Raw genomic sequence first — 12469 nt, 5'->3', positions numbered from 1 at the left:
AATGGCAACGACAACGCCAACATGAAGAGGAAGAGCGAGCGCATCTACACCAAAATTCTCAAGACGCCAAGGCACAACGTCAAGAACAACAACTCTGTGATGCTCAAGCACTTGCGGCGCAACAAGATCTACGTGATTCGAGTTGAGCCGTAGCTGACCGAAGCCAACAAGCCCATGAACAAGAGGAAGCACTCCGTGAAGAAATTCAAGAACGGAGATTTCAAGCTCGCGTGCATCGTCAAGTTCCTCCTCGAGATCGACAAGATCATCCACGACAAGAACAAAATGACGATGACAACCCTCCGCGCCAAGAGCACCATGAGTTGAACAATCATCAACAACATGGACATCATCATCCCTGACCGCAACACAATGAAGAGCAACATTGTGTCAAGCTCAAGTTCACCATGCCCAAGTTCAACGGAAGAAACGATTTGGAAGAGTACCTTTCATGGGCATTGAAGGTTGACAAGATCTTCCGTTTGCACAATTATGAAGAAGAGAAGAAGATCGTGATGGCATCCCTTGAGTTTCAAGACTATGTGCTCATTTGGTGGGAACAAATCATAGAGCGCCGAGAGGCAGGAGGTGAACCACCCATCACTACTTGGGCACAAATGAAGGATGTCATGAGAGGACGCTTCGTACCTACCTACTACAACAGCGACCTCTTCAAGAAACTCCAACAACTCAAGCAAGGAACAAATATCATTGAAGAATACTACGAGGAGATGGAGATTGCAATGATAAGAGCCAATGTCACGGAAGATGATGTGCAAACAATGGCACACTTCTTGAATGGACTCAATCATCCCATAAAGAAGATCGCCGACTTCCAACCATAATGAAATCTCATGGAGCGAGTGCACCAAGCTACCAAAGAGGAACGCCAAGTGCAAGATGATTTCAAGTATGCCAAGTTCTCATCCAAGTCCTACGGCTTCTCCAACAACCAAGCTTCAATGACTCCAACGCCAACTACAAAGCCTTCTACTACCAACATCGACAAGTCAACTTCCAAGAAAGCTTCGTCAATTACAAGCCATCCTCCTACGAGCAACTTCAAGCCGAGAGCTTCATCATCATCAACCCCAACCGATTGGACCGTCAAGACGAGTTCCTTCAAGTGTTTCACTTGCGGAGGCCGAGGACACAAGTCCTATGAGTCTACCAACAAGCGAACTATGGTCTTGAACGACGATGGCACTTATGACTCCATGAGTGAAGGCGAAATGGAAGCCCTTGAGCAAGTCGCCATGCACCGCCAAGTAAACAATGAAGAAGAATAAGTCTTTTGTGATGAAGACTCAAGTCCCGCACATGTTGTCTCCAAAGTCTTGACTCTCCAACATCACCAAGAAGAAGACCAAAGATGCCACATATTCCACACCAAGGCCGGCATCAATGGACGATCCGTCAAGGTCATCATCGATGGCGGAAGTTGTCATAATCTTGCAAGTGAAGAAATTTGCTCCAAGTTCCAATTGCCCAAGACGAAGCATCCACATCCATACAAAGTGCAATGGCTTAGTGACTCCGGCACCATCCAAGTCGAGCACCGAGTACAAGTCTCCTTCAAAATCAGCGCCTACAAGACAGCTTGGAGTGCGACGTCGTTCCAATGACCGTTTGTCATCTTCTCCTTGGACGGCCATGGCAATTCGATAAAGGAGTTGTCCACTACGGCCATACGAACCACTACATCTTCAAGATGAAGGGCAAGGAGTACGTCCTCCGTCCAATGTCGCCAAGTCAAGTGATCGCCACAAGCAAGCCACCCATCATGGAGATCATAGTGAGAGAGCGAGCCACCAAAAAGAGAGTGAGCGCCACAAGCCCAAATCGAGTGCCTCCACGATGAGCGAAAACAAGAACGTAGTTCTATTTTCCACCAAACGTGAGATAAGAGAAGTGTGTGAGAACTCATCTAGTGTCCTACACTGCATCCTCATGTGCAAGGACAATGCACGACAAACTAACACTTCTCACACTCTTCCTCTAGTGTTGTCTTCTCTTTTGCAGGAATTTCAAGATGGTTTCCCCGATGAGCTACCTCCGGGTCTACCTCCTCTACGAGGCATTGAGCACCGAATCGACCTCATCCCCGGAGCACCTCTTCCGAACAAAGCTCCATACCGTGTCAACCCCGAAGAAACCAAAGAAACACAAAGGTAAGTAAAACATCTCATCGACCATGGACATGTGCGTGAAAGTTTGAGCCCTTGTGCCGTCCCGGTCATTCTCGTGCCAAAACGTGACGGTAGCTTTCGCATGTGCTCCGATTGTAGACCTATCAATGCTATCACCGTTCGCTATAGGTATCCCATTCCACGCCTAGATGATATGCTTGATGAGCTTAGCGGTGCCACTATATTTTCCAAAATTGATCTTAAGGCCCTGTTTGGTTCGGGTATGGATTTCTAAAAGCAGCTGTGAAAAATCTGTTGTGGAAAAACTGCTATGGAAAATAAGATGTAGGTCATTTGGCAAACCAGCCGATACAACTTTTTCAAATTTTGGCCCGCGGCGGAATCTGATTTTGGAAAGCACGTCCTAGGCTGCTTCAGCTTTTGGTTCAGATTTTGGCAGCGGATTTCTAGAATCAGATTCTGCTGGGTTCGCCCTTTGGTTCAGATTCTACTGCGCGGCAGCAGAATCCGTCGATAAAAGCTGAATCAAACAGGGCCTAAGAGTGGTTACTATCAAATCCGCATACAAGAGGGTGATGAATGGAAAACCGCCTTCAAAAACAAGTTTGGTTTGTATGAGTGGTTAGTCATGCCTATGGGTCTTTCGGAAGCACCGGGCACTTTTATGCGCCTTATGAATCATGTCTTTCGCCCTTACATTGGTATATTTGTTGTGGTTTACTTCGATGACATTCTTGTGTTTAGCAAATCTATCAAAGAGCATGTCACCCATGTCCGCACCATTTTGCAAACTCTTAGAAAAGAGCGCCTCTATGCTAATATGGAGAAATGCCTTTTTGGTGTTGATAAGCTCGTTTTCTTGGGTTTTATTGTTTCTTCTAAGGGTGTTCATGTTGATGAGTCCAAGATCAATGCTATTAAGACTTGGCCGCAACCAACCAACTTGCATCAAGTGCGTAGTTTTCTTGGCCTTGCGGTTTCTATCATCGCTTTGTGAAGGATTTTAGCACCATTGCTTCACCTTTGCATGCTTTGAGCAAGAAGAATGCGCCTTTTGTTTGGGGACCATCCCAAGATACCGCATTCAATGAGCCTAAGAATTTGCTTACTCATGCTCCCATGCTTGCTTTACCCAACTTCGACAAGCCTTTTGAGATTCATTGCGATGCTAGTGGTAATGGCATAGGAGGTGTGTTAACACAAGAGAAGCGCCCCATAGCATACTTCAATGAGAAACTTTCCGGAGCAAACTCAATTATCCCATCTATGAAAAAGATGTATATGCTTTAGTCTATGTTTCGCATGAATGGGAACATTACCTTCGTCCCCATGAGTTTATCATTCATACCGATCATGAGACTCTCAAGTATCTTAAGGGACAAACCAAGTTGAACAAGCGTCATGCTAAATGGAGTGGATTTATTGAGTCTTTTCCTTATGTCATCAAGTACATCAAGGGTAAAGAAAACATTGTAGCGGATCCTCTTTCCCGCATATGCATGCTTGTTACACAACTTGAGTTAGATGTCATTGGCTTCGAGCATATCAAACACTTGTATGAGAATGATGCAACTTTTTCTACTCCTTATGCCAAGTGTTTGTCGAATACATCTTGGGAACGCTATTACATCAAAGATGGATATCTTATGAGAGCTAACAAAATTTGCATCCCCGAGTCCTCTCTTTGTTTATTGCTTTTGCAGGAATCTCATGGAGCGGGCTTAATGGGACATTTCGGACGTGACAAGACGTTCGCCACGCTCTCGAAGAACTACTTTTGGCCAAAGATGTTTCGGGACGTCAATCGTTTCACCAACCGATGCTCTACATGTCGCAAAGCTAAGTCCAAAGCTCAATCTCATGGCCTCTATATGCCTTTACCAATTCCATACCAACCATGGGAAGACATTAGCATGGACTTTGTACTTGGTTTGCCTAGGACTCGAAATGGGAAAGATTCCATATTTGTCGTTGTGGACCATTTCTCAAAAATGGCACATTTTATTCCTTGCAACAAGATAGACAACGCTTCACATGTTGCTAATCTCTTTTCTAGGGAAACATTGCATCTCCATGGTGTGCCAATGACTATCGTCTCGGACCGCGACATCAAGTTCCTTAGCTACTTTTGGAAGACCCTATGCGCCAAGCTCGGAATCAAGCTACTTTTCTCCATGGCCCATCCTCAAACCTACGGCCAAACGGAGGTGACCAACCGCACACTCTGCACTCTACTTCGAGTACTCATCAAGAAGAACATCACGGAGTGGGAGGAGTGCCTACCTATCGCCGAGTTCGCCTAAAACCGAGCAAGACACTCAACAACCGGCATGTCCCCCTTCGAGGTCGTCTACGGATTCAACCAAGTTTCACCATTGGACATTCTTCCTCTACCACTCCAAGAGCACATCAATCTGGACGCAAGCGCACGAGCGACCCATCTCAAGAAGGTGCATGAGGATACAAGAAACACCATCGAGTGTCAAGTACAACGCCTTGCGACCAAGCTCAACGTCAACAAGCACCCTATGATATTCAACATTGGAGACCTCGTGTGGCTACACCTTCGCAAGGACCGCTTTCCCCAAGAACGCAAGTCCAAACTGCGCGGATGGACCATTCAAGGTGCTTGCACGCTACAACAACAACGCATACAAGATCGACATCCCTCGTGACAAGTACTCCGTGAGCGACATCTTCAACATCAAAGATCTCTTGCCCTACCATGGTGATGAGGATTTCGATCCGAGGACGGATCTTCCCCAAGGGAGGGGAGATGATGCGGAGCACCCCAAGGTCATCCCCATGGACGCACCTACACCTCCAACGACACCACTTGGACCAATGACACGAGCCCGAGCCAAGGCTATCAAAGATAAGGTGAACTCACTCCTCTCCGAACTCCCACTTTCTATGCATGAGACATAGCTACTACCTAAGTCCGAGGTGTTGTGCATGATTAGGCACCAAGAGGGCCCTCCCAAAGATGCGCATGAAGATATACAAGTACCCAAGTCCACGGATGAGGAGAACCAATGGAAGGATCCAAGGGCATCTCCCAAGCCTCGGACATCCGGCCAAGGCCCCGGACATCCGGCCCCTGGAGCGTCATCCACTTCAGCACCACAGCCGCTAGAAGCTACAGGCCCTGGACATCCGGCCCCAACAGCCCGGACATCCGGCCTCTCCCAAGCCCCCGGACATCCGGCCACCGGCCCGGAAATCCGGCCCCTCCGAACCCGAGAGCAACAAATGCCACCACTCCAGCTTGGACATCCGGCCCCCCCAGCCCGGACATCCGGCCCGACCAGCCCGGACGTCTGGCCTCCCCTGCCTGCGCACAGTGAAGGGCCGAGGCCCGTGTATCCCTTCTCCCCCCTAGACTATTATACTCCACTACGTACAACTTTCTAGGGTTAGCATTGGTTTAGCTCATTTTAGAGATAGAGCATTGCTCATCCACATCGGATCTACTCCACGAGAGAGACTGCGACCTCTTCGGAGAAGATCCCTTTGGATACAAGACCTCCTTTTGGAGAAGAACTTCAAGACCTCCTCACAGAGAATACCTGTTACCGTGTATCGTCCCTAGTTGATTGTGGATCGTGTATCTTAATTTATGTACTCGAGGATCTAGCACATGTGTTACTATTTCTTGTTTGTTGAGTGATTCTCTCGTGTTTCCCCTTGTGATTTCCCTCATTTTACCCTCGTGTTCCTCATTTTCTTCGCGGGATCCGCTCCTTTCATGAAAGATCGGCCGATTAGGGTTCTACCCTACATCAGTTGGCTTCTCTGCCACCCCCGTGCACACGGGCCTTCGACCCCCGTGCACACGGGACCACATGCACATGGCCTCCAGCACCCCCGTGCGCACGGGCCATACAGTACAACAACATCGACTACAAGGCTACGACTCCTTCAACACCTTTGGCATCTTCGCCAAGTGACTTCAAGGCATCTTCGCCTTCGGATGTACGACATCTTCGCCTACTCCACGAGCTCAAGTCCACTACTCCCTCAAGCTACTACGACCTTGACACCAACCACGAGATTCCTTTCTATGGAACTCTAGAACCCGAGGAGTATCTCGAGTACGAGCATTTGATGGACGACTACCTCAAGCTACATCAAGTCCCTCCCGAAGATCAAGTGAAGTGCGCCTCAAGAAACTTCCACGACTACGCATCCACATGGTGTCTTCACACACCTTCGGAGAGCTACAACATGAGTTGGCCCAAGACGAAGAAAGCTATGTGGCGAGGGTTCGTGCCTACAACCTACACGGAACAACTTTTACGCCAATTGGAGAACATCATCCAAGGATCCAAGTCCATCGACGAGTACTTCAAGGAGATGAAGCATGCCTTGCGACGTGCCGGCATGGACGACCCCATTTGGATGAAGTTCTACTTCATGATGGGATTGAACCACGACATCTCCAAGACTATCTTCCTCGAGAACTACAAGTCCCTCGACGACAACTACATTGGTGCTCTCAAGGCGGAGCAAGAACTCATGAAGGCCAAGTCTACTCGACCTCGAGCTCACTTCGCAATGACCACGCTACATGACGGCGAGAGTGATGATGTGCCATCTTTGGCCTTCATCCACGACGAGAGCGATAATGTGCCATCTTCGGCCTTCATCCACGATGAGAGTGGTGATGTGCCATCTTCGGCCTTGAACCACGGCGACGACTACGAGACGGTTGAGCATGGGATTTTCCCTTCGACCACGGCGATGCATGATGACTTGAGTGAATTTTGCCACCATATTGAGAGAGAGCGTGCACCACTAGCCCCATATATGATGAGTTGCCCCAATTCCCATGTGAGGAGAGCCACCACCCCCACCACTTGAGTGAGATGAGTGACTCCACCATATGTGACATTGAGTGCACCTACCTTGAGGGAGTGAGTGAACCACCACATAGAGAGAGTGAGGTAGTTGATGAGGCATATGAGGCCATTTTTCTTTCTAACAACTTAACGTCTCCCTCTATTGTGTCTTCTCGTTTGGTGCTAGGTCCCATATATGATGACGCGCCGATCCTCCACAACTATGTCCTTCCTTTGGACATGACAATGGCCATGGTGGACTATGATGCACCCCCCACATGGTTCAATCAAGGTGAAGATGATGACCACCATTTGGTCTTTCTCACCTCACCTACATCACATGAGTGGAATGAGAAAGGTAACATAGGTGAAGGTGATGCTCTTGTCCCACTAGTGGACGTTCTTGACATTGATTGCTTGCATGATGTTGATCCCCCTATTGCCATGATTCATGCTAGTATGATTTTCCCATGCGATGATTTACCCATTTATGATGAGTTTGATGATTGACATGCGGAGTCTATTAGTTGTGATGCCATGTTGCATAGGATCACTTGTGATAATTCTCTTGGTCACATCATGTTTGCCAATCCGCTTGACTTGTCATATGCTATGCATGAGATCCATCATATGTCTTATTTTCTATCTCATCGTAGTGACTATGCATATGCCATTAAAATAAAGCCGATTTGCACATATGGCACAGATGACAAGCCCATGGTTATTGGTATATGTTTTTCTTGTGATGATATTGATATGCTTCCTTTGCATCATTTATCTCATATGCCATGCCATGACCACCTAGCTTCGGATATGCATTGTTTTGGATGTCGTCCATTTTCTCCATATGATGTTTACAATATTTCTCATGAGGAGACCCCCATAGTTTCCTCATACCCATTAGGAGATTTTTCTACATCCTATACTTGGCATGATTCCCATGATTGTGTGCACCATATGATCCCCATGAATAACCATGCTATTGATGTGCCATATACTTGTTCGCTCAATTTGTGTCCCCATCGTGTTATACATAACAACTATTCTTTCATGATGGATGACATGTTTATATACCATGCATCACATTTCTTCGAGCAATGCTTATCTTGTGCTAACTCTCACGTGCACATACACATCATGATGGATGATGTGTACAATTACCACACACACAATTTCTTTCGTTTGTGTCTCTTTTGTGTAGGTGGCCATGAACACTCATCAACCTCACAATCCCATGAGTTGATGAAACGAGCTCTAGAGAGCAATGATGACTTGGGATCCCGTGGATTGTCCTTACCACCACTACCTTCGCGCAAAGACTTCGCACATCTATTCTACATGGCACTCACATGGTTATGGGTTATTTACCATTTCTCACTTTATGCCCATATTGCCATGCTCACTTTGCATGATATGCTCATTCCTATGCCTTTGCCATGTATTTGTGACCCATGCTTTGCATTAGACATGATGATTGATTCTAGTACATGTATGTGTATTTGCAAGCTTGGTGGAGATATCACTTGTTATTACCATGTTTGCTTTGTGCCCCATGCCTATGATGATACTATGATCTTGCTTTGTGTTCGTGCTTGCGATATGTCATGTGCATTGCCTATGCCTATCGTTTTATCACATGACATGATTGCCATGATATCCTTGAGGGTGTTGCATCTTCGCTCCACTAGTTTGCACGACATGATTGATATGGTTGCTTACGTTGCATCACCGATGACTCATACTTGCTCGTTTCTTGCAGTTGATGGCATCCATTTCCATGCTTTGCACATGATTGACTTGATTGCCTCGCACATATTGAACAATTGCTCCTTCTTTTCTGTTGAGTGCCATGATATCTTCACTACACCATATGCACATTATGCTTGGATTCTCTTGCACTTGCCCATGTGTTTCGACATCTCATTATATTTGAGTGCTTTATGCATGCTTGCTATGACCTTGAGGTAGATGCTTATTCACTTGTCACGCATATTAGCATCTTCACCTCCCATTTGCATGCTTGTTTCCATGATGTCCTTGATTGTGCTCATCTTACATGCTTAAATGCCATGCCACACTTCTTTGTCAAACCATATGCTATGCTTGACGACAACACTTGTTGGGTGAATCACCTCTTGAATGATTGGTTTTGCTCTTACGCCAACCACATTTGTTTTTCCAAGTGCTTGTTATGTTTGCTACTTTTGAAGGAATTACAAGATGGTGTGACATTGGAGAGTGCCCATTTGAAACTACAAGATGATGAATGCTTGGTGATCGTCAACTTCTACACGGCAACATCATCTCTTTCCCATGGTGATTTGGATTTCGATCCGAGGTCAGATCTTTCCCAAGGGGGAGGGGATGATGCGGAGCATCCTATGGACATCACCATGTCAAGAGTCCATTTGGAAAGTGACACGTGCCACATCTACTTCATACATACAAAGGTGAATCATCTCCTTTACACGTGTCCACTTGTACCTTTCGAGGATGCTATACTACTTGACCCCTCTCTCGTGTGCATACATAGGTGTGAGCGGAGCTACACATTCATCGAAGAGGAGTTCACTAAGAAGAGAACATCTACACCATCCAAGAGGGAAGCCTGTAAGCAGAGAAGGAAGCGCCAAGAAGAAGAAGGCAGCTCCTAGGCAACCCCGTGCGCACGGGCCCCTCCGACCCGGTGCCCACGGGCCTCCCAGGCTGGCGGTCCTGAAGCCCCCGTGTGCACGGGCGTGTACCGTGCCCACGGGACCCCCTTGTCTACGGGCCCAACGGACCCCGTGCGCACGGGCTCATGTGTCACGTCTCTAGATACCCCGTGCGCACGAGCTCCACTTACCTCGTGCACACAGGGCCCCCTGAGTGTTTCTGCGGGCTTTGCCCATGTAATCCCCATTTTGCTCCTGCTTACCCCTTCATCCCTTGGACCTATATATACTCCTCTTCCTCCTCCATTTAGACGAAGCTAAGAATAGACACAAATCATAGAGCTTAGCTCATGTACCTCCCCTTGTGGGATTCCTCTTCAGAGAGAAGACTCCATTGGAGTACAAGACCTCCATTGGAGAAGATCCCTAGGGATGCAAGCCCCCCCTTTGGGGAAGGATCTACCTAGATCATCAAGCCCTCTTCTCCTTCATAGGATTTGGGATGAACTGTACCATGTATCTTGTTTCCCTTTGATTGTTCATGTACCTTGTGGATCTTGTGTGTTTGTTGGTCTAGTGGGTGCGTGATTGGACTTGTTCTTGAGTGTTCCTCTTGTTTTCCCTCCTTGTGTTCATCTTGTTCTTGGGGATTCCCCCTCCAATTCGTGAAAGATCTCTCCATAGGGTTCCACCCTACAACATCTTCCTTCAGCGGCAGGAACTTGGGATTTTTTCTGAGGACGTGGCTCACCAGTCAGCGTGGGGTTTCCCTCGGCAACCCTTTCTCCAGTAGCTTCAGGGAGCTCTACCAGAAAATGTTCGCCGGTGTTGAGTTTTCTTCTTTTTTTGGTTAGGGCTGACGGAGAAACTGTTGGTTGGGTGAGGTGGAGCGCAAAAGTGCCTGGTCCCACAGGAAGCTTCTGTGTGGCACACTTCGACAGGTGATCAACGATACTATTTTACGCACAGGGTACATGCTCTGTTTGCAGCCCGTCGAAGTGCTCCTCCATCTTCCTTACCTCTTCCACGTATGCTTCCATCAGCGAGCTCTGGTAATATTTGTTCACCTACTTCAAAACATGCTGGGAGCCACCGCGTATGATTAATTTCTTGATTCCTAACTCGACAGCAATCCAGAGCCCGGCAAGGAGCCCTTCATATTCTGGCGTGTTGTTGGTGGCGTATTCCCTGGGGAAATGCATTTGGATGACGTACCTGAGGTGTTCTCCGGTGGATGCAATGAGTAATACTCCTGCGCCAACACCTTGATGTGAGAAAGCACTGTCAAAGTACATGATCCACTCCTTTGGGGCCTCCTTGCCGGAAAGGGCAGTTTCTAGGGTCTCTTCATCAGGCGTCGGTGTCCACTCTGCTATGAATTCTTCTAGTGCTCTGCTTTGGATGGTTGTTGTGATCTCAAATTTTAGGGAAAAACTTGATAACTCCAGAGCCCATTCAACTATCCCATTGGTGGCTTCGGGGTTCCTCAAGATCCGCTACACTAGGAGGCGAGTCACAACGGTGATCTCGTGGGCTTTAAAGTAATGGCACAGCTTCCTCGAGGCCATGTGCAGGCCGAAGATTAATTTTTGGACACCGGAGTACCTTGATCTCGCTAACTGTAAGAGATAGATAACAAAGTAAACTGGTCGCAGCACATACCATGAGGAGGCCGCTTATCTGCCTCTTCTTATCAGCTTGACACGCCTCCTAGACGGGTGTCAATAAAGCTAATCTCTTCTCCTTGATGTCGCCACGTTCTTGATAAGATCAACCTGGTTGTTTAGAACCTTGACACCGTAGTGATTAATGACTTGGGTGCGGTGAGGTGGAGCGGTGGTGTCTTGGTGATGGTTCCTTGTTGAAGGAGCTTGGTAGGGTTTGATCCTGGTGGCCCCGGCAACCCTGGCGGGGTGAATCTGGACTTGTCCTCGGGTGCAGCCTTGACCCGGCTAGGCTCTCCTACCCGACAAGGGAGGCCTTCCCAAGGTGGTCCTCTGCTATCTTGTCCTTCTTAATGCTCTCCTTGATCTCACGAAGAGCGGCTTTTCTGGCTTGACCTTGTGTCATGCATTGGTGCTGGATGTACGATCGTTAGCACGCCCGTGCATGAGTCTAGTCAGCAAACATGAATGTTTGTTGCACCGACAACAACATATGCAACAAAATGATGTATGATCATGGCATGTCAAGAATGCTATAATTTGCACTAATGCATCTAGCAACAATGTAAATGAAGTCCATATGATCCAACATGCAAACTCCATATTAAGCATTTTAAATTCCATTATCATGTTCTCACTTATACAGTGGGTATAAGTTAGTTAAACATGTATCAAAGTAGCATAAATGGATAGATTGGATTTTTCTGATAATTTTTCATATATAAATTATTTCATTCTGTGCTACAGTTTATTTTCTATAGTTTTTTTGAAGTCTATAACTTTTCTGGAATTTCCAAATATTTCCAAGATATAAATAATCCAGAGAAGATATTATGACGTCGGCATGACATCTGCACTACATCAACATGTCATCACAATCAGCCAGGTCAAACCTGACCATTGGGGCCTAGTGTTTAGTGACCCATTTGACCAACAGTGTTAATTACTGTTAATTCTCTACTAAACCAAAATTAGTCAGGGGCGGGCTGCTACCTCTTGAGCATGCGTTGGTTTTCCCTTGAAGAGGAAAGGGTGATGCAACAAAGTAGCATAAGTATTTCCCTCAGTTTTTGAGAACCAAGGTATCAATCCAATAGGAGACTACACGCAAGTCCCTCGTACCTGCACAAACAAACAAGAACCTCGTAACCAAAGTGATA

The 12469-nt window shown here is 47.0% G+C and overlaps 1 pseudogene; it reads left to right on the top strand.

Annotated features, from left to right (window-relative positions):
• The first annotated feature begins 6257 nt into the window (after positions 1 to 6257).
• On the top strand, positions 6258 to 7454 carry LOC147959676 (uncharacterized; annotated as a pseudogene).
• The last annotated feature ends 5015 nt before the right edge of the window (positions 7455 to 12469 follow it).

This window comes from Triticum urartu, chromosome 7A (genome assembly GCF_056163025.1).
Source record: "Triticum urartu cultivar PI428250 chromosome 7A, HENAU_Tu73, whole genome shotgun sequence".
Classification (NCBI taxonomy): Eukaryota; Viridiplantae; Streptophyta; class Magnoliopsida; order Poales; family Poaceae; genus Triticum; species Triticum urartu.
This window is presented reverse-complemented; position numbering and strand designations above follow the sequence as displayed.